At 37.4% G+C, this 27,782-nt stretch overlaps 1 pseudogene; it reads right to left on the bottom strand.

The window, feature by feature from the left end:
• Positions 1-19,016, bottom strand: part of LOC143438133 (vomeronasal type-2 receptor 116-like) — a 67,669-nt pseudogene extending 48,653 nt beyond the window's left edge.
• Between the last annotated feature and the right edge of the window lie 8,766 nt (positions 19,017-27,782).

Here is a 27,782-nt window from a genome sequence, read left to right as displayed (position 1 = left end):
TAGACCAGAAAAGAAATACCTCCCATCCCATAATAATCAAAACATCAAATATACAAAACAAAGAAAAAATACTAAAAGCAGTAAGAAAAAAGGTAAAGTAACATATAAAGGCAGACCTATAAGAATTACACCAGACTTCTCACCGGAGACTATAAAAGCCAGAAGATCCTGGACTGATATCATATAGACCCTAAGAGAACACAAATGCCAGCCCAGACTAATATACCCAGCAAAACTCTCAATCATTATTGATGGAAAAACTAAGATATTCCATGACAAAACAAATTTACACAATATCTTACCACAAATCCAGCCTTTCAAAGCATAATGGATGGAAAACTCCAACACAATGGGAGAAATTACAACAGAAAAAACAAGAAAGTAATCTCCCAACAACCACAAAGGAATATAGTTACACAAACATAAGTCTACCTCTAATAACAAAAGTGACAGGAAGCAACAATCTTTTTTCCTTAATATCTCTTAATATCAATGAACTCAACTCTCCAATAAAAAGACATAGGCTAGCAGACTGGAAACGTAAACAAGACCCAGAATTTTGCTGCATACAAGAAACACACCTCTGTGACAAAGACAGGCACTACCTCAGAGTAAAAGGATGAAAAACAATCTTCCAAGCAAATGGTCTCAAGAAACAAGCGGGAGTAGCAATTCTAATATTAAATAAAATTGATTTTCAACCAAATGTAATCAAAAAAGATAAAGATGGACACTTTATACTCACCAAAGAAAAAATGTACCAAGATGAACTCTCAATTCTGAACATCTATGCCCCAAATGCAAGGGCACCCACATACATAAAAGAAACTTTGCTAAATCTCAAAGCATACATCATACCTCACACAATAATAGTGGGAAATTTCAACACCCCACTCTCAGCAATGGACAAATCATGGAAACAGAAACTAAAAAGAGACACTGTGAAGCTAACAGAAGTTATGAACCAAATGGATATATATATATATATATATATATATATATATATATATATATATATATATAAAAATTCACCCTAAAACAAAAGAATATACTTTTTTCTCAGCACCTCATGGTACCTTCTCCAAAGTAGACCATATACTTGGTCACAAAACAGGCCTCAACAGATACAAAAAGATTGAAATAATTTCTTCCACCCTATCAAACCACCATGGACTAACGCTGGTCTTTAATAATGACAAAAACAATGGAAATCCCACATACACATGGAAACTGAACAAGGCTCTACTCAATGATGACTTGATCAGGGAAAAAATAAAGAAAGAAATTAAAGACTTTTTAGAATTTAATGAAAAAAGGACACATCATACCAAAACTTGTGGGACTCCATGAAAGCAGTACTAAGAGGAAAACTCTTATCTCTAAGTACCGACAAAAAGAAACTGGAGAGAGCATACATTAACAACTTGACAGCACACCTGAAATCCCTGGAACAAAAAGAAGCAAATATACCCAAGAGGAGTAGATGACAGGAAATAATCAAACTCAGAGCTGAAATCAACCAAGTAGAAACAGAAAGAAGTATACAAAATATCAACAAAACCAGGAGCTGGTTCTTTGAGAAAATCAACAAGATAGACAAACCCTTAGCCACACTAAACAAAGGGCACAGAGACAGTATCCAAATTAATAAAATCAGAACTGAAAAGGGAGACAAAACAACAGAAATTGAGGAAATTCAAAAAATTATCAGATCCTACTACAAAGGCCTATACTCAACAAAATTGGAAAATCTAGAAGAAATGGACAATTTTCTAGTCAGGTACCAGATAACAAAATCAAATCTGGAGTAGGTAAACGATCTAAACAATCGTATAAACCCTAAAGAAATAGAAGAAGTCATTAAAAGTCTCCCCACCATAAAAAGTCCAGGACCAGATGGTTTTAATGCTGCATTTTATCAGACCTTCCAGGAAGACCTAATACCAATTCTCTTTAACCTATTCCATCAAATAGAAACAGAAGGAATACTACCCAATTCATTCTATGAAGCTACCATTATGCTCATACCCCAACCACAGAAAGACCCAACAAAGAAAGAGAACTACAGACCAATCTCTCTTATGAATATTGATGCAAAAACACTCAATAAAATTCTCACAAACTGAATCCAACAACACATCAAAACAATCATCCAGCATGATCAAGTAGGCTTTATCCCAGGAATGCAGAGATGGTTCAATATTCAGAAATCCATCAATGTAATCCACTATATAAATAAACTCAAAGAAAAAAAAACCACATGATCATCTCACTAGATGCTGAGAAAGCATTTGACAAAATTCAACATCCCTTTATGGTAAAAGTCTTGGAAAGTTCAGGAATTCAGGGCTCATCCCTAAACATAGTAAAAGCAATATAGAGCAAGCCAGTAGCCAACATCAAACTAAATAGAGAGAAACTTGAAGCAATCTCACTAAGATCAGGGACTAGACAAGGCTGTCCACTCTCTCCTTACCTATTTAATATAGTGCTGGAAGTCCTAGCTAGAGCAATTAGATAACAAAAGGAAGTCAAGGGGATACAGATAGGAAAGGAAGAAGTCAAAATTTCACTATTTGCAGATGATATGATAGTATACTTAAGTGACCCTAAAACTTCCACCAGAGAACTCCTAAACCCGATAAACAATTTTAGCCAAGTGGCTGGCTATAAAATCAACTCAAACAAATTGGTAGCCTTCCTCTACTCAAAAGATAAACAGGCTGAAAAAGAAATTAGGGAAATGACACCCTTCACAATGGCCACAAATAATATAAAATATCTTGGAGTGAATCTAACCAAGCAAGTGAAAGATCTGTATGACAAGAACTTCAAGTCTCTGAAGAAAGAAATTGAAGAAGATCTCAGAAGATGGAAAGATCTCCCATGCTCCTGGATTGGCAAGATTAACTTAGTAAAATTGGCCATCTTGCCAAAAGCAATCTATAGATTCAATGCAATCCCCATCAAAATTCCAAACCAATTCTTCATAGAGATAGAAAGAGCAATTTGCAAATTTATTTGGAACAACAAAAAACCCAGGATAGCGAGAACTATTCTCAACAACAAAAGAACTTCTGGGGGAATCACCATCCCTGACCTAAACCTATACTACAGGGCAATAGTAATAAAAACTGCATGGTATTGGTACCGAGACCGGCATGAAGATCAATGGAATAGAACAGAAGATCCAGAAATGAGCCCACATACCTATGGTCACTTGATCTTTGACAAAGGAGTTAAAACCATCCAGTGGAAAAAGGACAGCATTTTCAACAAATGGTGCTGGCTCAACTGGAAGTCAGCATGTAGAAGAATGCAAATTCATCCATTTTTATTCCCTTGTACAAAGCTCAAGTCCAAGTGGATAAAGGACCTTCACATAAAACCAGATACACTGGAACTAATAGAAGAGAAGGTGGGGAAGACCCTCTAATACCTAGGCACAGGGGAAATGTTCCTCAACAGACCACCAATGGCTTATGTTCTAAGAACAAGAATCAACAAATGGGACCTCATCAAATTGCAAAGCTTCCATAAGGCCAAGGACGATGTCAATTAGAGAAAACAGCAGCCAACAGATTGGGCAAAGATCATTACCAGTCCTACGTCCAATAGAGGGCTAATATTCAATTTATACAAAGAACTCAAGAAATTAGATGCCTGACAACAAAATAACACCATTAAAAATGGGGTACAGAGCTAAACAAAGAATTCTCAACTGAGGAAACTCAAATGGCTGAGAAGCACCTTAAGAAATGCTCAACATCCTTGGTCATCAGGGAAATGCAAATCAAAACAACACTGAAATACCACCTCATACCAGACAGAATGGCTAAGATCAAAAACTCAGGTAATAGTAGATGCTGGCGAGGATGTGGAGAAAGAGGAACACACCTCCATTGTTGGTGGAGTTGCAAGCTGGTACAACCACTCTAGAAATCAGTCTGGTGGTTCCTCACAAAATGGTACATAGCACTACCTGAGGACCCACCTATACCACTCCTGGGCATATACCCAGAAGATGTTCCAACATATAAGGACATATGCTCCACTATGTTCATAGCATCCTTATTTATAATGGCCAGAAGCTGGAAAGAACCAAGATGTCCTTCAACAGAGGATTGGATATAAAAATATGTGGTACATTTACACAATGGAATATTACTCAGCTATTAAAAATAATGAATTTGAGCAATCTTTAGGTAAATGGATGGAACTAGAAAATATCCTGAGTGAGGTAACCCAATCACAAAAGAACACACATGGTAGTTACTCACTGATAAGCAGATATTAGTCCAAAAGTTTGAAACAATAAAGATTCAACTAACAGACCACATGAAGCTCATGAATAAGGACTAACAAGTGTGGATGCCTAGGTCTAACTTAGAAGGAGTAACAAAATACCCAATGGAGCAAACATGGAGACAAAGTGTGGGACAGAAACTGAAGGAGAGGTTGTCTGGAGACCATTCCACCTGGGTATTCATCCCATGTGCAGTCACCAAAAATAGATGCTGACAGAAAGTACATGCTGACAGTACATGGATGACAGGAAGTACATGCTGACAGCAGCCTGATATTGCTGTCTCCTTAGAGGTCTCCCAGAGTCTCACATATCCAGAGGCAGATATGCACAGCTAACCATTCATATGATCAAGTGTTCCCAATAGAGAACTTAGAGAGAAGACTGAAGGAGCTGAAAGAGTTTGTGGCTTCATGAGGAGAGCAACAATACCAACCAACCAGAGCTCCCCAGTGTCTAAACCACCAGTCTAGGAGCACCTAGGGAGGGACCCATGACTCCAGCTGTATATTTAGGGGAGGATGGCCTTGTTGGGCATAGGTGGGGGAGGAGGTCTTTGGTCCCGTGAAGGCTGAACACTGAGTTAGGGGGAATCTGTGGGTAGGGAGGTGGGAGTGGGGGGTAGGTGAGGGCACACCCTTATAGAAGCAGGAGGAGGGGGATGGGATAAGGGGTTCCTGTGTGGTGGGGGGAATGGGGTAAGGGGATAAAAATCTTAATGTAAATATTATATCCAATAAAAAAGGGGGAAAAAAGAAAAGCTGTTAGAACCGACATCTTTAATAAAATGAAAGCCCTCTAAAACAAATTATCTTGATACTAAAATTTGTTTTGAGAATTGTATATTGCAGAATACACAGCCTTGGTGTATCTACTCATCAAGCAAGCTGGGCAGACCTGCTCAAACCTCTGATGTCCTGGAATTCCATCTGGATGCAGTGAAGACACAGTGTCAGAGGCTTATCAATTTACTCTTCCTCCCACCCCTCTTCTAATATTTCAATGCCCATAATCAGCTCGTAGAAGTTAATGAAGAGTTGGCGTCCATATTCCCTGGGCTTGGGGACTATGCTGGTTAATATTGGCCTGTCTTTCTAGGGAAAAGTAGTGGTTTTGTTGGAACAGAGAGGATTAGCTAGGATTTATTTCATAGCCATAACCTACTGGTAGGAATATGTGTAATTGTTATTAAGATGAAGTTATAATTTCTTAAATGGTACAAAATTTACTTTGATTTCAAATTTAAAGTTTTCATTGCTACAAGCTTTTTATTGATATAAAAGTGAGACAATGTTGACACTCTCATAGGCATCATGCCTCTATAACACATTTAGGAATACAAGGCTTAGACCCAGTACTTCTTTAAATTTTTTAACTGATTTGAGACAGTTAGCCTGTGAGTTAAGGACCTATAGCAAATTCATGGCATTGAGTTTATTGTTAGGATGTTTTCTGTATTTTATTTAGAAATAGCTGAGAGGAGTTTACAGACAACAGTCCAGATTGCCTTACATGGATAGTTGGTTTTCAAAACATCAGAAGTCCACAGAATTGATGTTACAAAAATTTCTCTATTAATGTTCATTTTGGTTAGAGACCTGTCTGTTCCTGACAGCTTTCTGTCTTGGATTCTAAGAAGAAATTGAGCATCTTCGGAGTTACTCCAGTTGTGATAAGACAGCCACTAGGCAAGAATTGCTTCTTTCCATCTACAGACAAATTACTGTCCAGAAAAGAACACACTTGCAGAATAGTCAACTGATTATATCTGCCAAGACAGAGTAATCAACCCTTAATAATTCTGCATCACTAGGTCTGTCAGATGATCCTGCGCCAGAAGGCTGAGATCAGGTGTGCCAGTGTTTTGTAGTATACAGAGTGTACAGGTGTTCAGAGGTCTCTATAAATTGGCTAAGTTTTAGAAGCTATGTTTTGTGCTTCCCATAATTTCAGTTAACAAAGTCATTCTGGATTTCTGACGGGGTTGAAAATTTATAGTCTCATGGCCAACCCTGGCTATTTACTTTGAGAGAAAAGATTTGAGAGGATGGTTTTCAGCTGACAATCATTCTAAAGCCAAGAAAAAAGCCAGGTTCAGAACTAAGTCTTTTAGTTAGGAGAGATGACAGAAGTTCTGCTTAGTCAACAAAGTGATGGACTGGGTATTGGGTCTATCTTGCACCTTACTGACACAAATTGGTATAGTTATTCTCTAATTTTATTTTGAGAGAAAAGTTTTATTTTAACAGGAAGGATGATATGTAGGAGAAGCTAAGGTGGGAGGAGTATGGAGAGGAAGAGGAAAAATAAGTAGAGGAAGAGGATAAGGAGACGAGGAGCTAGGTGATGAGAGAGAGAAAGGAGGGACATGGAGGTGGATGGTCACATGTCTCTGACAGTCAAAGATAGTTGATATATCTAGGTTGGGTATTGGGTTACACTTCTGATTGATAGTGAGTACTACCAAACTTATAAAGCCTTTGGTTAACATTAAAAAATTGTATAAAAGCAAAAATGAGAAGTGGGTGTGGGATAAGGGTTTTCTAGGGAGGGGAAATAGGGAAAGGGGATGGCATCTGAAATGTAAATAAAATATCCAATAAAAAAATTTTAAAAAAGAAATACATAGCAAGCCAATAGCCAACATCAAATTCAGTAGAGAGAATCTCAAACAATTCCACTAAATTCAGGGAAAAGACACGGCTGTACACTCTTTCCCTATCTATTCCAATAGTAGTTGAAGTTCTTCCTAGATCAACAAGACAATATAAGTAAATGATGAGAATACAAATTGGAAAGGAAGAAATCAAAGTACACTATTCACAGATAAAATGATTGTATCCATAAACAAACCCAAATATTCTTTCAGAGAACTTCAACAGTTTGCAAAGTGGATGGATACACATTAACTAAGAAAAATCAATAGCCCTCCTTTATACAAATAATAAAAGGCCAGAGAAAGAAATTAGGGAAACAAAATCCTTAGAATAGCAAAAAAATTAATATAAAATATCTTGGTATGACTCTAACCAAAGAAAGTGAAAGACCTATATAACAGGAACTTCAGTGCAAGAAATTGAGAAAGATTTCAGAAGATGGAAAGTTCTCCCATGCTCATGGATCAGTAGGATTAACATGATGAAAATGGCAATCTCACCAAAAGAAACCTATATATATGATGCAATTGACATAAAAATTCCAGTGTAATTCTTACAGAGCTTGAAAGAGCAATTCTCCCCTTCATATGTAAAAACAAACAAAACCCAGGATAATTACAACAATCCTTAACAATGAAAGATCCTCTGGAGATATCACCATCATGACCTCAAGTTCTACTACTGAACAGTAGTAACAAAAATTGTATTGGTATACAAACAGACAAACTGATCAATGTAATTGAATTGAAGACCCTGAAATAACCCACACACCTATGGGCAATTGATTTGTGAGAAACATAGATAAACCATGCAATGGAAAAAAGAAATGATGCTTGTCTCTCTGGTGGTCTGCATGTAGAAGAATGCAAATAGGTCCATATCAATCAACCCTGCAAAAAACTCAAGTCTAAGTGGATGGAAGACTACAATGTAAACCCACATACACTAAATCTAACTGAATAGAAAGTGAGGGATAGTCTATAACTCATTGATCTAGGATACAACTTCCTGAAGAGAACACCAATGACTCAGGATCAAAATCAACAATTGATAACTGGGACCTCCTGAAACTGAAAATCATCTGTAATACAAAGGACATAGTCAATATAACAATACAGGAGTCTATGGACTGAAAATGGATCTTCACTAACAGTACATCTGATAGAGGGTTAATATCCAAAATATAGGAAGAATTCAAGAAGTTACACACCAACAGCTCAAATAACCTAATTAAAAATGGGGTACAGAGCTAAACAGAGAATTTTCTTTAGAGAAATCACGCATGACTTAGACACACTTAAGGAAATGTTCAACGTCATTAGTCTTCAGGGAAATGCAAGGACATCGTAAAATTTGCTGACAAGTGAATGGAATTTGACAATATCACCTTGCGTGAGGTAACCCAGGCCTAAAATGACATGCATGGTGTGTACTCACTTAGAAGTGAATATTAGCTATAAAGTACAGGATATTCACACTTCACTCCACAGACCTGAAGAAGCTAAACAAGAGGAAGGCCCAAGTAAGGATTCTTGAGTCTAACCTGGAATGGGAAATAAAATACCCAAAGGACTTAGATGGAGGGGTGGAATTGGGTGAGAGAGGGGATGTGGAGGGTAATGAAAGGGAGTTCAAGATCTGGTGTGGGGAAAGACAGGAGAGAGGGCAGGAGGAATAGGAAAATTCATGGAAATCTACAGCTGGTTGTTGGTAGGGTGTGGAGGGTGTGGGCCATCTCAAGGTCATGCTGGAGACCTGTGAGAGAGGAGACTCCCAGAAATCAATGCTGATGATGTTAACTGAGACTCACAGTAGTGGATATATGGAACCTGAAGAGGCCATCTCCTGTAGCCATGCAGGAATCCCAGAAAAGATATACAGACACAACCCACCAAAAAAATCTTTGACTCAAAATTTATACTGTGTACAAGAAATTCAGGGAAGGAAAATGGAGCAGAGATAGAGGGAATGGTCACTCAATTACCAGCCCAACTTGAGACCCTTCCCATGGGCAAGCAACAATACCTGACATTTTAATGATACTCTCTTAAGCTTGCAGAAAGGAGCCTAGTATATTTTCCTCTGAGAGGCTTCAGCCAGCAAATGACTGAAAGAAATGCAGAGTCACACAGCCAAGCATTAGATGGAGTTAGGGGAATCTAATGGTAGAGTTGGAGGAAGAATTTAGGGCCCAGAAGTGGGTAGGAACTACACAGGAATACCACTAGGGTCAACTAACCTGGACCCATGGGGACTCTGAAAGACTGAACAGTGGTTCAATTAACCAAACAACAGACATGGGCTCAAACCAGGTTCCCCTAACATATGGACAAAAGGGGAGTTGTGTGTCAATGTTGATCCCCCAAACCTGGAGTGGGCACTATTGCTAAAGCTCTTGCCTTTCTCTGGTATATGCTTCTCTATCCGGCTGTCTTGTCTGTCTTCAGTGGGAAAGGATGTGCCTAGTCTTGCCTCTAGAGACTTGATGTGTCAGCATTGTTGGATACCCTGAGTGATGGTGCTCCCTCTCAGAGTAGAAGAGGGGGAATGCAGATAGGGACTTTGTGAGGGAGGGCCTGGAGGGCAAGAGAAGAGAAAAAAGTACTATGTTACTTTATTTCCACAAGTCACTTGTGCCCCAAACATAAATAAACCAAACCAAGCCAAGCCAAGCCAAGCCATGCCGTGTCACTCTTAGCCAACCTAAGCCAAGCCAAGCCAAGCCAAACCAAACCGAACCGAACTGAACCGAACCAAACCAAACCAAACCAAACCAAACCAAACCAAACCAAACCAAACCAACTAAACCAAACCAGAGCAACCAACCACCCAATCAACTAACTATCCAACCAACCAACTAACCAATCAAAAAACAAAAAATTCTAGTCTTTGAAAAAATGAAGAATGTATCAGAAGATAGAAAAATCTTCCATGTTCACAGATCAGTAGATTTAACATAGTAAAAATGGTCAGTGTACCAAAACTATCTATATATTTTACATAATCTCTGTAAATATCCCAACACAATTAATTAAAGTCATTGAAAGATAATTGTCAAATTCATATGGAGAAAAAACCCAGCTATGTCAAACAATACTGAACCATAAAAGAATTTCCAGTGGTTTAACCATCTCTTATTTCAAGCTGTACTACAGAGCTATAGTTATAAAAACTGCATGGTATTGAAATGTTGGTCAACTGGCTTGAACTGAAGACTCACACATAAATTCACATACTTATGAATATCATATTTTTTATGAAGAAGCAAGAATTTCACAGTAGAATAAAGAATACATTTTCATACAAATGGTGTTGATCAAATTGTGTGTCTGCATGTGGAAGAATGCAAAAAAATCCATATTGATTTCTATCATTATGAAGAAAACATGGGGGGAAGAACTGAAGAAACCAGAGAGACTAAGGACACTACAAGAAGACCTACACAATTAACTAGCCTGGGGCATGGAGGCTTACAGAGACTGAACCACCACCCAAAGAACATTCACAGGTTGAACACAGGTTGAACAGGTTGAACTCCACACAGTTGTAGCAGATGTGTAACTTGTTTTACATTTGAGTCCACTAACAAGTAGAGCAGGGACTGTCTCTGAGTCCATTGCCTGCCTTTGGATTAAATGTTGTTTGATTTGAGTGGGAGAGGATGCACTTAGTTCTGCTGTGACTTGATGTACCAGAGTGAGTTGGTACCCAACTCCACTTCTCTGAGGAACAGGGGATGGGAGGATCAGAAAGAGTGTGTGAGGGTGGAACTGGGATGAGTGGAGAGAGAGGACTGTCATCAGTCTGTAATGTGAATAAATGAATTAATGAGAAAAAATAGAATAAACACAAAAGTATTTATTTGAAAAATTTTATATACCTATTTTGATTTTATTCATTCCCTCTTCCAACCTCTGAGATCCTTCCTAACTCGCTATACATATAATTCATGTTTTTCTCTGTCCCTCTCTCTCTCTCTCTCAATATAAAACCAAAACCAAAAATTAAATGTCAAAATAAACAACCACAATAAGCAAAGCAAAACAAAACAACAAACCACAAACAATCCAAAAAATGAAATAAAATCTTGGAGTCTGTCTTGTGTTTGTAAACTATAAAAATCATCCATCAGAATCAGAGAGGGTTTCTTGGTCAAATCAAGTCTGACTGCTCTGTATTTTGCAACTAAAAAGAGTTTTCTACAAAAATCTGTCTTAATATTTAGTTATGATGGCCAAGCTATAGCAATGGTAATAGATTACATCATTTTAGGTGACTTTGGGCCTTCTCTGACTAATAAATAGCTGGCTAGTCTAAGTTTGGCATTGAGATAGTCATTTAATAATCTGTCTTCTGGGAGCAGCACTGTTAACTTTTGTAGGATACTTTTGTTCAAACAATTTTTCCACATTTTTTGAATATTTTGTTTATATTTCAAATGTTAACACCATTCCCGGTCCCTCCCACCCCAACCTCTGAATCTCCCTATCCCATCCCTCTGCTTCTATGAGGGTGTTTCTCCACCCACACCCACACTCTGGCCTCCCCACCTGGCATTTTCTACACTGGGGCATTAAACCTTCACAGGACCAAGGAACTCTCCTCCCATTGATTTCCAACAAGGACATCCTCTGCTACATATATGGCTGGAGCCATATGTCCCTCCATGTGTACTCTTTGGTTGGTGGTTTAGTCTTTGGGAACTCTAGGGATCTGGTTGGTTGATATTGTTGTTCTTCCTATGGGTTTGCAAAACCTTTCAGCTCCTTCAGTCCTTTCTCTTACTCCTTCATTGAGGACCCCATGCTCAGTCCAAAGCTTGGCTGTAAGCATTTGCCTCTGTATTTGTCAGGCTCTGTCAGAGCCTCTCAGGAGACATCTATATCAGGCTCCTGTCAGCATGCATTTCTTGGTCATTTTTAAGTAGCTTACAAATTAATTCACTCACATAAGACTTTTTACAGCCTTTGTTTTAACATAGCTCTACCAATCCTGTATCCCTGTCCTCATTTCCATTTTAATTTGCCTATCACTATCTCCTATGTTTTGGGATTAGAGACATGTACCATGTATGTACCATGGTGAATCATTTTTTGCTTTTTAAACTTGGATCACATGATTACAGGTTCCCAAGCACATTATTCATGTATGTTTTGGATAAGCCTTCCCTTGCTCTCTCATTTCCCCATTCCTCTTCATTCTACTACCTGTTTTCACAGTTCTGCCTCTAGGATTCTCATTTTCTACTTATATTTTATCATCTTCCTGCCTAACTGCATCCCCAGCTCTGCAACCAGAGGTCAATTTCTAGTTTCCACATGTATTCCATGTCAAGCACACTAATAATCAAAGCTAGAACTTTCATATGTAAAAGAACCAATGGCATTTGTGCTTTGGGGCCCAGGTGACGTCATTGAGTAAAACATTTTTAGTCTGATTCATTTATATAAAAATATCATGATTTAATTTTCCTTTACAATTAATTAACATTCCATTGTGTATATGTACCACATTTTCATTACTCAATAGTAAGTTTATAAACATCTAGCCTGCTTCAAGTTCTTGGATATTATGATCAGCATAGTAATGAACATGGATATGCAAATATCTTTATAGTAGTGTATAAAGTCCCTTTGGTGAGCATGCCATGACACACATGTAGAGGTTAGAAGACAACACTGGATGTCAGTCCTCACCTTTCACATTGTATGAGAAATAGTATACTTATGTTCTACAGCATGTAACAGGTACTTTGTCAATAACCTTCTGGGCAAACATGTGCTACCATACCTAGTTTTATGTGGGGTTTGGTTATCTGAACACATGGCAAGCAATTTACTCACTGAGTCATCTACATACCCCATTTCATGTTACCTTTGGAGTGAGTTTCACTTTCTTGCTGGATGTCTTTTTATTTCAATATTATAATGTCCTCTTAGACATTTTCACTACTGAGTTAAGGCTCAGACATTGCTGAGTAAGACATGGTGTAAAGGCTGTAAATGCCAGAAAAAAGGGAGAGCTGTGGAATGTCATCTCCTAAGCAAAGTGTTATAATAGGAACCATAAACACACAGCAACTGCAGTTACTGGCATTGGAACTACACAGAACTGGCCAATCAGCTACTGATAGGGGAAAGAATCATGGGGTTCTAGCACATACTGCTAAACTATTGGCCCCTAACAGATTTACACACTTTACAGATCTGTACAACTTTAGACTAAGAATACTTTATGTGTAGGTTTTAATACAGTTGTTGGAAATATCTTAACTATTAGGAAAAAACACACTGACTACTTTACCTAAAGTCAGTTTTTAAAGGAAAAGAGATACATAAAATAATAGCTTTTCGTTTTTAATACATATAATACTCCTTTTTGCCTTAGAGTAATAGGTCCAGTTGAAACAGAAATTTGGAAAAACTTAAAAGCCTGTTTATTGCTAAATATTGGCAGTGAAGTGGAGGGAGCTAATATCAGAAAGATTTTACTCAGATATGCATATACAAATTAGAACTAAAAATTGTTCTGAAAACATTATAAACATTGTTTTCTAAAAAAACCTTCAAAACTAGACATAGTGGTCAAATGCCTTTAATAAGAACATCTAGGAGGTACAGGCAAACAATCTCTGAATTACATAAATAGCTCTAGACCATTCAGGGCTACATAAAGAGAACTTGTATCAAAGAAAATTTGAAATGTTAAATTATAATATAAAAATTCTAATACTGACCACTCTCAAGTGAAGACATTTGAAAATGCAACAACACTCCCAGATTAAATATAGTAGTACCAACCTTGGTACCCAACATCAGAGATATAAAGACCTGCAGGTATATCAATGGAATAGAATGGAAGACCCAGAAATGAACCCACACACCTATGGTTACTTGATCTTTCACAAATGAGCTAAAACCATCCAGTAGAAAAAAGACAGCATTTTCACAAATGGTGCTGGTTCAGCTGGTGGTCAGTATGTAGAAGAATGCAAATCAATCCATTTTTATTTTCTTGTACAAAGCTCGAATTTAAGTGGATCATGAACCTTCCTATAAAATGAGATACACTGAATCTGATAGAAAAAAATAGTGGGGAAGAGACTTGAACACATGGGCATATGGAAAATCTTCATGAACAGAACACAAACAGCTGATGCTCTAAGATCAAAAATTGACCAATAAGATCTCATAAAATTCCAAAGCTTCAGGAAGACAAAGGAATTGTCAATAGGACTAATTGTCAGCAAACAGATTGGGAAAAGATCTTTACCAATCCTACATCTGATAAATGGCTAATATCCAATATATACAAAGACCTCAAGAAGTTAAACTCCAGAGAACTAAATAGCCCCATTAAAACATGGGGTACAGAGCTAAACAGAGAATTCTCAACTGAGGAATATTGAATGACCAAGAAACATCTAAAGAAACGTTTGACACTCTTAGTTATCAGGGAAATGCAAATCAAAATGACCCTGAGATTCCACCCTATACCAGTCAGAATCACTAAGATCAAAAACTCAGGTGATAGCAGATGTTGGCAAGGATGTGGGGAAAGGGGAACACTCCTCAATTGTAGGTGGGATTGCAAGCTGGTACAAACACTCTGGAAAACAGGCTGGCAGTTCCTCAGAAAATTGGACCTGAGGACCCAGATATTCCATTCCTGGGCATATATCCAAAGGATGTTCCAACATATAAAAAGGACACATGCTCCACTATGGTCATAGCATCCTTATTTATTACAGCTGTAAGATGGAAACAACCCAGATATCCTTCAACAGAGGAATGGATACAAAAAGTGTGGTACATTTACATAATGGAGTACTACACAGCTATTAAAATAATGACTTCATGAAATTCTTAGGTAAGTGGATAAAACTAGAAAATATCATCCTGAGTGAGGTAACCCAAAAAGAACACACATGATACACACTCACTGATAATCCAAAAGCTCAGAATACCCAAGATACAATTCACATACCAAATGGTGCTCAAGAAGAAGGAGGACCAAAGTATGGGTGCTTTGGTCCTTTTTAGAACTGGGAACAAAATACTCACAGGAGCAAATACAGAGCAAAGTGAAGGAAAGGCCAACCTGAGACTGCCCAACCAGGGGATCCATCCCATATACATTCACCAAATGCGGGCACTATTGTGGATGCTTGTTTGGTTTCTAGTGAAAGAAAGAATAAAATGTGGTAGATTTGGATAAATGGGAAAGTGAAGAGGATCTTGAAAGAATTATGGGAAACAAAACCATAATCAGAATATGTTGAATAAAATAATAAATTTTCAATACAAAACAATAACATTAAATGTCACTAGCTTCAATTCTCTAACAATCACAAACTGACATGGTGGATCAAGAAACAAAGTTCATCTACCTGTGTTGACCAAGAGACACATCTTGGTTTTAAAGATGGTACCAGCTTAGAATACAGGATGGACAAAATTACCCCAATCAAATGGGGCTTGGAATGAAACAGGTATTGCTCAATTAGTAACTGACAATATAGACTTTAAACTAAAGTTAATCAGACAAGATCAAGAAGGATATTTTATTCTAATAAAGAGAAAGGCTAACCCAGAAGACATTACAATTTTAAACTTATATTCGCCAAATTCTGAAACATCTCATTTCATTAAATTGTGCTACTGTTTTTAAAGAACCAATACCATCAATCCATCAATAGTAGGTGATTTCAGTAATCCTCTTTTTCTAATAGAAATGTCAACTGGACAAAAAATAGAGAAACATTATAATCATGTGTCATACATCAAACATTCTTGACAAATTCTACAGACTATACTACCCAACCATTAAAGAATACACATTCTTGTCAGTAGTACATGGAAGCTTTTCTAAAATAAACCATGTCCTCAAGCATAAAACAAATCTTTAGAAATTCAAAAAGACCAAAATAACCCTTGTATCCTAGATAACCATAGAGCAGTGAATGAAAATTGACAGCAAAATATCTCTAAAAATACAGAATCTCATGGAGGAGATTAAACTCACTACGGTCTGAGGAATGAGAGAAAGAAGAAATTAAGATTTAAGTTAAAATCTGCCTGATCTAAAGGAAATGAAAACATAGCACAACCAGCTCTCTAGACATGTTAAAAGCAGTTCTATGAGGGAAGTATAGAGCTCTAAGTATTTTCACCAGAAGTCAGAATGAACACAAATAATTGGCCTACCAATGCAACTCAGAAATTGAACCAAACAAATTGAAACCCAGGCAGGGCAATAAATTATGAGAACCAGGTCAGACATCATCAACAAGAACAAAAGGAGAAAAATAAAGCAAACAACCAAGCCAACACCAAAATTAGTGAATGAAATAGTTTTATAAAAGGTTTAACAGTTTGAAAGACTCATGGCTCAACTAATCAAAACACAAAAGGAGGATGTAAAAAACAGAATCAGCAATGGACATGGAAACATCACAACATGCACCTAAGAAATTAATAATATTATGAGGGAATATTTGTAAAATTTATACTTCATTAATCTGAAAAAGTTTAAAAAAGAAGTCTTCTAGATCATGCCAAGCCACAAAAGGTAAACCAAGAAGTTAACAATCTAAAGAGAACCATAACAAATGAGGAGATTAAAATAATAATGAAAAGGCTTCAGTTAAAAATGTCCAAGACCAGAATTATCACACCATTATTCTACCGAATATTTAATCCTTCAGATTCTTCTTGAAACATCTCTTTTTAAACCATTAACAAAAGCAAAAAGAAACAGAATGAGCACTCTCAAACTTCTACAAAGTCAGTGTCACTCTACTACTAAAACCAGGCAAAGATAGTGCAGGTGAAATTCCTGATGATAACATGAATAAACATAATGTAGAAACACATAAAGAAGACCATAAACTATAACCAAGCTTATTTTATCTTTGAAATATACAGGTGTTTTCAGCATATATCTGAAGGCAGTAAATGAAATAACCAACATCAGTGGACTTAAAGACAAACAAAATCTCCTGATTATCTCAACTGATGCAGAAAAATCTTTGTCAAACACCATCATGGTAAAATCCAGTCTTTCATGGTAAAGGTATTAAGAATATAGAACTAAAGGGAATATACTACAACACAATAACACACACACACACACACACACACACACACACACATACACACACACATACCACCACCACCAACAACAACCTAAAGTATATATAAACTAGTCAGGGGTGTTCACCATTCCTATTCCTTTTTAATATTGTGTTTGAAGTGCTGGGTAGAGCAATGAGGTAATACAAGGAAATTAAGAAAACACAAATAAGCAAAGAAAAAGTCAAACTATCATTATTTCTAGATGACATGATGCTATATATTAAAGACACAAAATTCTACCAGAAAAAAAATGATAATCAAATTCAGCAATGTGGCAGATGAAAAATCAATTTTGCACAATAAATTGCGTTTTTTGATACACCAAAACCAAATATACAGAAAAGGATAACATGGACAAATACACACTCACCATAGTATAACAAAAATAAAGTATCTAGGAATAAACATAACTAACGAAATGCAGAATTTACTGGATAAAAACTTGAAACTTCTGGAGAGAGAGTGTGTGTGAGAAGAAAGAGAGAGAGAGAGAGAGAGAGAGAGAGAGAGAGAGAGAGAGAGAGAGAGAGTTAGTTCATGTACTGGTAGAAGTTATATGGTGAAAATGACAATGATCATTTTACCAAAAGCTATTCATAATCTCAATGCAATCCCAGTCAAAATGACATTGACTTTTTTACAGGAAAAATATGTAAAATTTTAAATGCTTCCACAAAGAATCCTGAGAGGAAATGATGTTGGAAAGATTACAATTCCTGATCTTAAGATATATTAGAGAGCCATAATAAGAAAACAACCTGGTACTGACACAAAACAGACATGTAGACCGATGGAACAAAACCAATCTCAAATATAAATACATTTAATTTCAACCACTTAACATTTTCCTGAGATGCCAAAAAAGAAAGAAGGAAGGAAAGAAAGAAAGAAAGAAAGAAAGAAAGAAAGAAAGGGAGGAAGTAAAGAAGGAAGAAGGAAAAAACCTGCATGCTAAGGAAAAGAAACCATCTTCAAGAAATAGATCAGAACAATACAATCAAACTTGTATGTATCAACTTGCACAAATTTGAATTCTGAATGGATCAAAGACATTCAGGTTTGAAGCCTGAAACCCTAAGACTGTTAGAAGAAAACAGGCAGTACCCTCCATGATGTAGTTGTAGGAAAAGATTCTGTTTGTCCAAGAATTAAAGCTAACAATTGAGAATTGGAACTTCATAAAACTAGTCATCTTCTGCATAGCCATCAACAAGGTGAAGAAGCAGCCCAGAGAGTAAGAAAATCCTTGCCAACTTTACAGCTGTAAGAGGTTTAATACCCATAACATACAAAGAAAATGATCCTCTACTATCCAGGAAGAGGATTTTTCAGATGCTCCTTGTACAAAATTCATGCCAATGGCTTGCATTGTGATTTTAGGAAATGTTATTGGATGTAATTCACGACTACACTAATTCATGACAACACTAATTCCTGACAACCGGCTAGAAGAGGGCAGGAATAGTGGAGTAAGAAGGAGATAATTGAGTCTCAGAGAGGAGTAGCTAGAATGAAAGAAACTAGAATACTTTTGTACTTTTTGAAGCAAAGTAACTAGCAAACAGAAATAATAAGAGTAAATTAGAGACAGTACTTGGGATAGAAGAGCAGTATGGAGCATTTAGATAGCAGTGCTGCATGAACACATAATATTTCTAGACATTGTATATTTTAAAATAAGACAGAAAATAAAGATATCAAATAATTATCTTACTGAATATATAAAATCTCATAGCTTGGATCATAAGATGGGGCATCTAGGAGAACAGTAAAAAGAGGTAAAAATGCAGCAACCACCACATCTCCATCCTTGTATACACTGGGTTTTGTCTTTCCAAAACAGTAAGAGCGGTCAGTGGAGTAGACATAACTGGAGTACTGCAGGATCAGGAAAATAAAAATCAGAAGGAGCATCATAGAAGTATCTGCAAAGTTTAGGTCTGTGTAGACATTTAATTTTCAAAGACAAGAGTATATACATATCCGATTAATTTGTATCAATTCATGGAAATTCCAATTTTGTTTTTGACTATGATGACTAATCTTATTCCCATGGCTTCTTCAACTCAGTTTTTGAACATCCCCTGAAGGATTCTGAAAAACTTTTTTCCTGGAACTCCACCTGTGATGTCCCACCTGCAGGCAAAAAAACACAATATGGAAAACATGTCTGAGGCTCATCATCTCCAGGCCCAGGGGCAGTGGTTTCATCCATTTCCATTGACAACAGGGCTCCTGAGCTGAAGTCCTCTTGGGAAGACTTGACCAAGCTGATGTCAGAATACTTATCTTCTGCCGTTGGTGAAAGTATTGTCAGAAGGGATGGGATGTATTTCAGTTGATATTATGCTTTTCCATAATGCAGAAAGCCTAGGTGTAATCACTGGAAACACATAAACTGTGCATTGTTTTAAACATCTTTAATCCCCGCACCTTGGATCAAGGTTTGGAGAATCAGTCAGTCAAGATCATCTCTGTAGACACAGAATGCTTGAGGTTTATCTGTACTAGAGACAGTCTCAAAAAGTGCTGTTATAATCCATTTGTATGTCCACAGAATTTATTTTGCTTATTTAGTCTGATTATTCTTATGTATGTGAGTTATCTGTCTCCCATTTCCTCTTAAACAGATCAAAATGAAATATATATATATATATATATATATATATATATATATATATATATACATGTATATGTATAATGTAGTGATGTACATATGCATTAGTGGATCAATTTACTAAATAATTATGTATTGAACTTAGTTTATCAGGTATTCTATGTTCTACTTCATGTAAGCCAAAAATCATACGTGGAATCATATAGCTAGGATAAACTAAGTATATGGGACTTATCTGTTCTTTGTTTTAAATTTTCTCCAAACCAAATAAGGCTTCGAAATGGAGACTAGTAGTTTTTTTGTTTGTTTCTATAAAGGGGTCTGTGTTTGTGTGTGCCCATCATGTGGAGGCCAGAGGTTGAAATCAAATGTCTTCCTTTACTACTCTGTTTACTCTTGTGAACCAAGTTTCTAAGTGAAAACGGAACTTTCTGATTTACCTAAAGTAAAGGAGCAACCAGTATTAGGTCTCTTGAAGAAAGTGCTGGGCCTACAGTTGCATATCTCCATGCCCATATATTTATGTGAGAACTGGGGGTGGGTGGGTGGGTGGTCTGAACTGAGGTTCCCATTATTTTATTGGCAACTAAACCATTACTTTCACACCTAGAGTTTCAACTTTTAAGAAAAAAACAACTTTTAATCAGTTCTCAAGTGGAGACATGTCATTATTATTTTTGGAACGTATCTAGAATAAATACAGAATAATTTTATGTTCAGAATATTGACTTTCAAAGATTTTTTTGTGCAAATGCTTATTTTTAACATTTTATAATTTTTTGAAGCACTGGGTGTTGAATACAGTGTGTCCTAGATGTTAGGCAGAAAATGCAAAACACATCACCAATGAGTTTTTTTCGTCTTCAAGTTTAAAATCATAACATCAATAGGAAAATGGTGAATGATGGTACTAGAAATGGTTATGTTTAACAACTTACGTCAGATTCAGAAATAAAAACACAAAAGTTTCTCTTTGTCATCTTCTGTTTGTGTGCTTGATGTCAAACCAGAAAAGAAAGATAGAAGAAGAAAGTCAGAGGGCAATAAAAAGTAACAGAATATTTTACATAAATGCAAAATTGGCTAATGATTGGAGGGGACAAAGGATAACACTCAGAAGTAAAGAGAATTGATAACAAGCAATATGTAAATGCCAAGAGTGAACATTAAATGAAATGGAGAGTAACTGAAAGCAATTTCACTAAATTCACGGGCAACACAAGGCTGACTGTTCTCTCCCTATCTCTTCAAAACAGTAGTTGAAGTTCTAGTAAGAACAATAAGACGATGTAAGAAGATCAAGGGGATACAATTGGAAAAAATAAGTCAAAGTATTGCTATGTTTGTTGTAGGAGCATGGAAGATTTCTGGAATTTTGACTGGAATAGTGGGTGGATGATTTGTGAGGAGCTTAATGTGGCATCCTAGTTGATGCATGGAAGACAGTGGTGCAGAGAGCAATGTAGATCATGATAGCTGGGCTCAAGAGGCTTCACAGCAGAAGAATATTACTAACCGGCTTAGAGACCATTCTCATGATATTTTGGAGAGTAAGATGGCTGCTTTCTGCCTTTGTCCAAAAACATCTATTTGAGGTTTAATTTAAGAAATTTAGATTAATGGCACTGGTAGAGGAGATTTCAAGATAGCCTACTATTGGTTGTGCTGCATGGTTGTTAGTGGTCACTCTTATGCAAATCTATAATAAGAAGGAACAAGCTGTTCAAGGAATAATAATATATATGCATTTATATGAGACTATGAACACCAGAATGTTTAATGAAACTAAGAACAGTTTTCAAGGAAATAAAATCATGCAAAGAAAACAATATGACTAATGAAGTAATGTCACTGGTGACTTCAGGAAAAGACTTCACCCTGCTAAACTTCCAAAATGTGGAAAGAAATAAAAGAAAAGCTAAAGCAGTGAAGGAAACTGTTGACAACAGAAATCAAATGAAGATGTAGTTGAATGATTGGGCCATGTTCCAGCCCAGGCAAGCTGCAGAACATGGCAGCCTTGGTCACATGCTTCTGGCCTTAGAGTTCAGAATCCATGAAAGCAGGTATGAAATATGCTCCCATAGCTAAGTATAGCTGCTGAGGCCACACCTGTTTTAGGGGTGTCCTTGAATTGAGCCCCAAATAGGCCATCACGTGGAGCTGTGAAGGCGAAGCACAGATTTTGTTGGATACTCCATGATATTGGAAATGTTATCCTTGTGGGATATCTGCTGAGAAACACTGCTGAATAGGTGCAGGATGAGTCGAAGAGAGAGAAATGTGCTGCAGACAACAAATCTGGAAAGAACTGGAGTACTGACAAGTGCTTTCATATCAGACATGGAATGCAGAATTTGGTTTGTCCTCCTGATTTTTGACCTTGTACTGGTCTGGTATTTCCTCACTACTGTCTCTTTCCTCCCATTTGAAGTGGTAATACATACTCTGTGTCATAGATGTCATAAGTGTATGATTACCTTCTTGCTTTATATTTCACTAGGGATTGGAGATAAAAGATTCTCCAGTGTCTCAGAAGAAACTTTAAGGTTTGGACTTTTAAACAATGTTAAGAGTGTTATAGATTATGAGAACTTCTAAAGTTTGACAACTGTATTTTGGTATACAATATAGGCTCATCCCTGTGTGTGGTAGTGTTGAGATTGAATATTAATTTAAAAATTATATATTTATTCATTTTACACTCTAATACCAACCCTCTTTTTGCCATACACCCTCACACAGACACTCACCTCATTTCTTCCTTTCCTTCTTCATTGTGAATGGGAAACCACCATATAGTTATAACCTCTGCAATCCTCTCCACACCAACACTTCAAGTCAGTGCAGGACTAGGGGCATCCTCTCCAACTGATGCCAAAAAAAGCATTCCCAGTTAGGGAAATGGGATTCACAAGCAGGCAAGCAACAGATTCAGTGGCTGCCTCTGCTCCATTTGTTGGGGAATCTGCCTGAAGCCCAAACTGCACATCTGCTACATATGTACAGGAGGCCTAGGTATAGCTTCTGCTTTGATTGGTGTTTCAGTCTCCAGGAGCCCTCAAGGGTCCGGGTCATTTGACTCTGTTGGTCCTCTTGTAGAGTCCCTGTCCTCTTTGGGTCCTTCAAAACTTTCTGCCAATTATTCCATAAGACTCCTCCAGCTCTATCAAACACTTGGGTTTGGGTTTCTGCACCTCTTTCCATTTTCTACTGAGTGGAACCTCACAGAGGACAGTTATGCAAGGCTCCTGTCTGCAAGCATAACAAAATATCATTAATATTGTCAGGGGTTGGTTCTTGCACATGTGATGGGTCTCAATTTGGACCAGGCATTGTTTGGAGATTGCCTCAGTTTCTGCTTTATTTTTGTTCCTGAACATCTTGTAGAGAGGACACATTTTGTATCAAAAGTTTTGTGGGTGGGTTGCTGTCCTTATCTCTCCACTGGCATTCCTACCTGGCTGCAAGATGTAGACATATTAGGATCAATATCTCTGACTGCTAGTGGTCCCAGCTAGAGTCACCCCCATAGACACCCTGGGGCTTCCTCCAATTCCAGTTTTATGGCAACTCTAAGAGGTTACTTTCCTGCTGATTTACATTTTCTTTGCCTTGCTCTTCCTATACCTGATGTTCATGCCTGCCTGATCCCCTTCTGATTCCATCTCCTACCCAGTTCCCTCTCTACATCCACCCCCTAATATCTACTATATTCCCTCTTCTGATAAGGAGTCACCAAATCTTTCTTGGGTCCTACAAGTTATTTGACTGTTTTGGGTCTCTGGATGCATTGTTACCATGTGCTATATGACTAATATCCACTTATCAGTGAGTACTTACCATGCATATCCTTTTGGGTCTGGGTTACTTCACTCACAGTGATATTTTATAGTTACATCCATTTGCCTAAACAATTCATGAAGTCTTGCTTTGAATAGCTGAGTAGTATTTCATTGTGTAAATGAACCACATTTTCTGTATCTATTCTTCACTTGAGAGACAACTGGGTTGTTTCCAGTTTCTGGCTATTATGAATAATACAGGTATGAACATAGTGGAGGACATGTACTTGTTGTATGTTAGAATATCTTTTCTGTATATGCCTAGTAGTGGTATACCTGGGTCTTGAGGTATAGTAGTCCCAATTTTCTGAGAAACTGCCAACTTGATTTCCAGAGTGATTATACAAGTTTGCACTCCTACCAGCATTTTTGGAGTGTTCCCCTTACTCCACATCCTGTCCAGCACGTGTTGTTCCTTGAGTTTTTATTTTTATTTTTTGTCTTAGACATTCTGCAAGATTCAGTGAAAGATAAGAGTTGAAGTAAGACACAACAGACTCTACATTCAACAGAGAAAGGATGAAGAAAAAAAGATATAAGCTTATATGAAATTTTATTTCCAAGGAAACAGCCAAGGTATCACTAAGTGCCTGTACCAGGTCAAGGACAAAGGTAGCAGCAATTGAGGTTCTTTCTCCTCTAGATGTAGACACTAGAAAATAGCAAGTGGAAACATTTCAATCCAACGGACAGAGGGGCAAGCATTAGGTGGCTTGATGCCTCGAGCATAACCAGGTGAGTGTATGGAAGCTGAAAAGAGGTACAGGAATGTTTTCTACTTTTTGGATAATATTCACCAATCAGTGAGTACATACCATGTGTGCCTTTTTGGGTCTGAGTTACCTAATGAAGGGTGATATTTTCTAGTTCATCCATTTACCTGTAAAATTCATAATGTCTTTGTTTTTAAAAGCTTAGTCTTATTTCATTGTGAAAATGAACAACATTTTTTTTATCAATACTTTGGCTGAGGGACATCTGGTTTGTTTCTAGCTTCTGACTATTAGAAATCAGGCTGCTTGAACATTGTGGATCATGTGTCCTTCTGTTAATGTGGGGCATATTTTCATATATTCCCAAGAGTGGTATAGCAGGGCCTTCAGATATAACTATTTCCAATTTTCTGAGGAACTTCCAGATTGATTCCCAAAGTGGTTGTATCTGTTTGCAATTCCACCAGCAATGGAGGGGTGTTCCAATTTCTCCACATCATTGACAGCATGAGCTGTGTTTTGAGTTTTTTATTTTAGCCATTCTGATTGGTGTGAGGTGGAAACTCAGAGTTGCTTTGACTTGCCTTTCTCGATCTGTAAGGACTTTGAACAGTGCTTCTAGGCTATTTGAGATTCTTCTGTTGTGAATTCTCTCTTTAACTCTGCTCAATTTTTAATTGGGTTAATTGGTTTAATTAGAGGTTAACTACATGAGTTGTTTATACATTTTGGATATTAGCCCTCTGTCAGATGTAGGGTTAGTGAAAATTTTTCCAAATCTGTAGTTTGCTGATCTGTCCAACTGATGATATCTTTTACCTCACAGAAGCTTTCCAGTTTTATGAGGTCGTATTTATCAATGAATGGTTCATCTTAGAGCCTGAGACCTTAGTGTTCTGTTCAGTAAATTTCCCCCTGTGCCAATGAGTTCAAGGCCCTTTCCCACTTTCTCTTCTATTGTATTCAGTGTATCTGATTTTATGTGGAAACCCTTGATTCACTTGGACTTAAGGTTTGTGGAGAATGATAAATATGGATCTAATTGCATTCTTCTACATACAGACCACCAGTTAGGCCAGTACCATTTATTGAAGATGCCTTCTTTTTCCATTGTATGTTTTTAGTTTCTTTGTCAAAGATCATCTGTTTATAGTTATGTGGGTTTCCTTCTGGGTCTCTCATTCTATTCAATTGATTGACCTGTCTGTTTCTGTACCAATACCATGAGATTTTAATCACTATTTCTTTGTAGTACAGCTTGAAGTCAGGGATGGAGATTTTCCCAGAAGTTCTTATATTGTTGAGAATTGTTCTGGTTACCCTGGGTTCCTTCAGTTTTGCCATATGTAGTTGACCATTTCTCCTTCTATGTCTGTGAAGAATTGTGTTGGAATTTTGATGAAGACTGAATTGAATCTGTAGATTGCTTTTAGTAAAATGAAAATTTTCACTATTTTAATCCTACCAATCCATGAACATGGGAGACCTATCTATCTTCTGAGATTGTCTTTGGTTAGTTTTTGAGGGATTTGTAGTTCTTGTTTTACAGCCCTTTCATTTACAGCTTTTATTGTTCTTTCTTTGTTCTGTGCATTTAGTGTTTTGATTATGTGACGAGAGATTTTTATTTCCTGGTCCAATCTATTTGGTGTTTTGCAGGCTTTTTGTGTGTTTATAGCTATCTCTTTCTTTAGGTTGGGTAATTTTTTGTATGATTTTGTTGAAATAAATTTCTGGGACTTGGAGCCAAGGTCTTCCATCCTCCTGGAATACCACTTCCCTTCTGCTCCGTGCCTGGTCTTCTTGGCTGTGGCAGACACATAGCTGGTCTGCTCCTGTGCAGATACCATATCCTGAGCCATCCTAGAGGAGCCACTGCACTCAGAGCAAGAGAGAAGAACCCTGTTCCACTACCCTATGCCCCAGAGTTACAACTGGGAGTCAGGGTTGCTCAGGTCCCATCAACATCCCAAGCCCTGTCTCTCCTGAATACCACTTCCCTTCAGCTGTGGCAGACACCTAGCTGCTCTGCTCCTGTGGACACACCATATCCTGAGCCATCTTAGAAGAGCCACTGCACACAGAGTAGTGGACACTGTACCCTGAGACATTCTAGAAATGTCACTCCACTCAGACCAATGAACACCTAGCTGGTCTGCTACTGTTAAGACACCATATCCTGAACCATCCTAGAGGAACAACTGCTCTCAGAGCAGCAGGGTTTCAGGATGCTGGAGGTGACCTGAGTTCCAGGAGTCCTTCCACACAGGAGCTTAGGATCACATGATCACAGAGACATCTCACCCTGAGGAGTTTTGACACAAGCAAGATAACTGGAAAAACAAACTCCAGTCAGACACAATGAGTGAAGGTAACACTAGAGTTAACCAGATGATAAAAGGCAAGTGCAAGAACATAAGCAACAGAAACCAAAGTTACTTGGCATTATCAGAACCCAGTTCCCCCACCATAGCAAGCCCTGAACACCCCAGCACACCAGAAAAACGGGATTCAGAATTAAAATCACTTCTCATGATGATGATAGAGGATTTTAGGAAGGACAGAAGTAACTCCCTTAAGCAGTACAGAAGAAAACAGGTAAAAAGGTAGAAGTGCTTAAAGAGGAAACACATAAATCTCTTAAATAATTGCAAGAAAACACAACCAAACCAGTGATGAAATTAAACAAAATCATCCAGTATCTAAAAATGGAAATAGAAACAATAAAGAAATCTCAAAGGAGACTACCCTGGAGATAGAAAACCTACAAAAGATATCAGAAGTCATAGACTCAAGCATCACCAACAAAATACAAGAGATAGAAGAGAGAATCTCATGTGTAGAAGATACTGTAAAAAACATTGACACAACTGTCAAAGAAAATGCAAAATGCAAAAAGTTATTAACCCAAAACATCCAGGAAATCCAGGACACAATGAGAAGACCAAACCTAAGGAAAATAGGTGTATATGAGAGTGAAGATTCCCAACTTAAAGGGCCAGTAAATATCTTCAACAAAATTAGGAGGAAACCTTTTCTAAGCTAAAAAACGACATGCCCATGAACATACGAGATGCCTACAGAACACCAAATAGAGTAGGCAAGAAAAAACAAATACCTCCCATCACATAATAATCAAAACATCAAATGCACAAAACACAAGGAAAATACTATAAGCCCTAAGGGGAAAGTGTCAAGTAATATATAAATGCAGACCTATAAGAATCACACCAGACTTCTCACCAGAGACTATAAAAGCCAAAAGATCCTGGAGTGATATCATAGAGACCCTAAGAGAACACAAATGCCAGCCCAGACTACTATACCCAGCAAAACTCTCAATCACTATAGATGAAGAAACCAGGATATTCCATGACAAAACCAAATTTGCACAATATCTTTCCACAAACCCAGTACTTCAAAGGATAATTGATGGAAAACTCCAGCACACGAAAGGAAACTACAAACTAGAAAATGAAAGGAAGTAATCTTCCAACAACACCAAAAG

This window comes from Arvicanthis niloticus, chromosome 24 (assembly GCF_011762505.2).
Source record: "Arvicanthis niloticus isolate mArvNil1 chromosome 24, mArvNil1.pat.X, whole genome shotgun sequence".
In the NCBI taxonomy this organism is placed as follows: domain Eukaryota; kingdom Metazoa; phylum Chordata; class Mammalia; order Rodentia; family Muridae; genus Arvicanthis; species Arvicanthis niloticus.
Note: the sequence above shows the minus strand (reverse complement) of the source record. Positions and strands in the feature narration are given on the sequence as shown.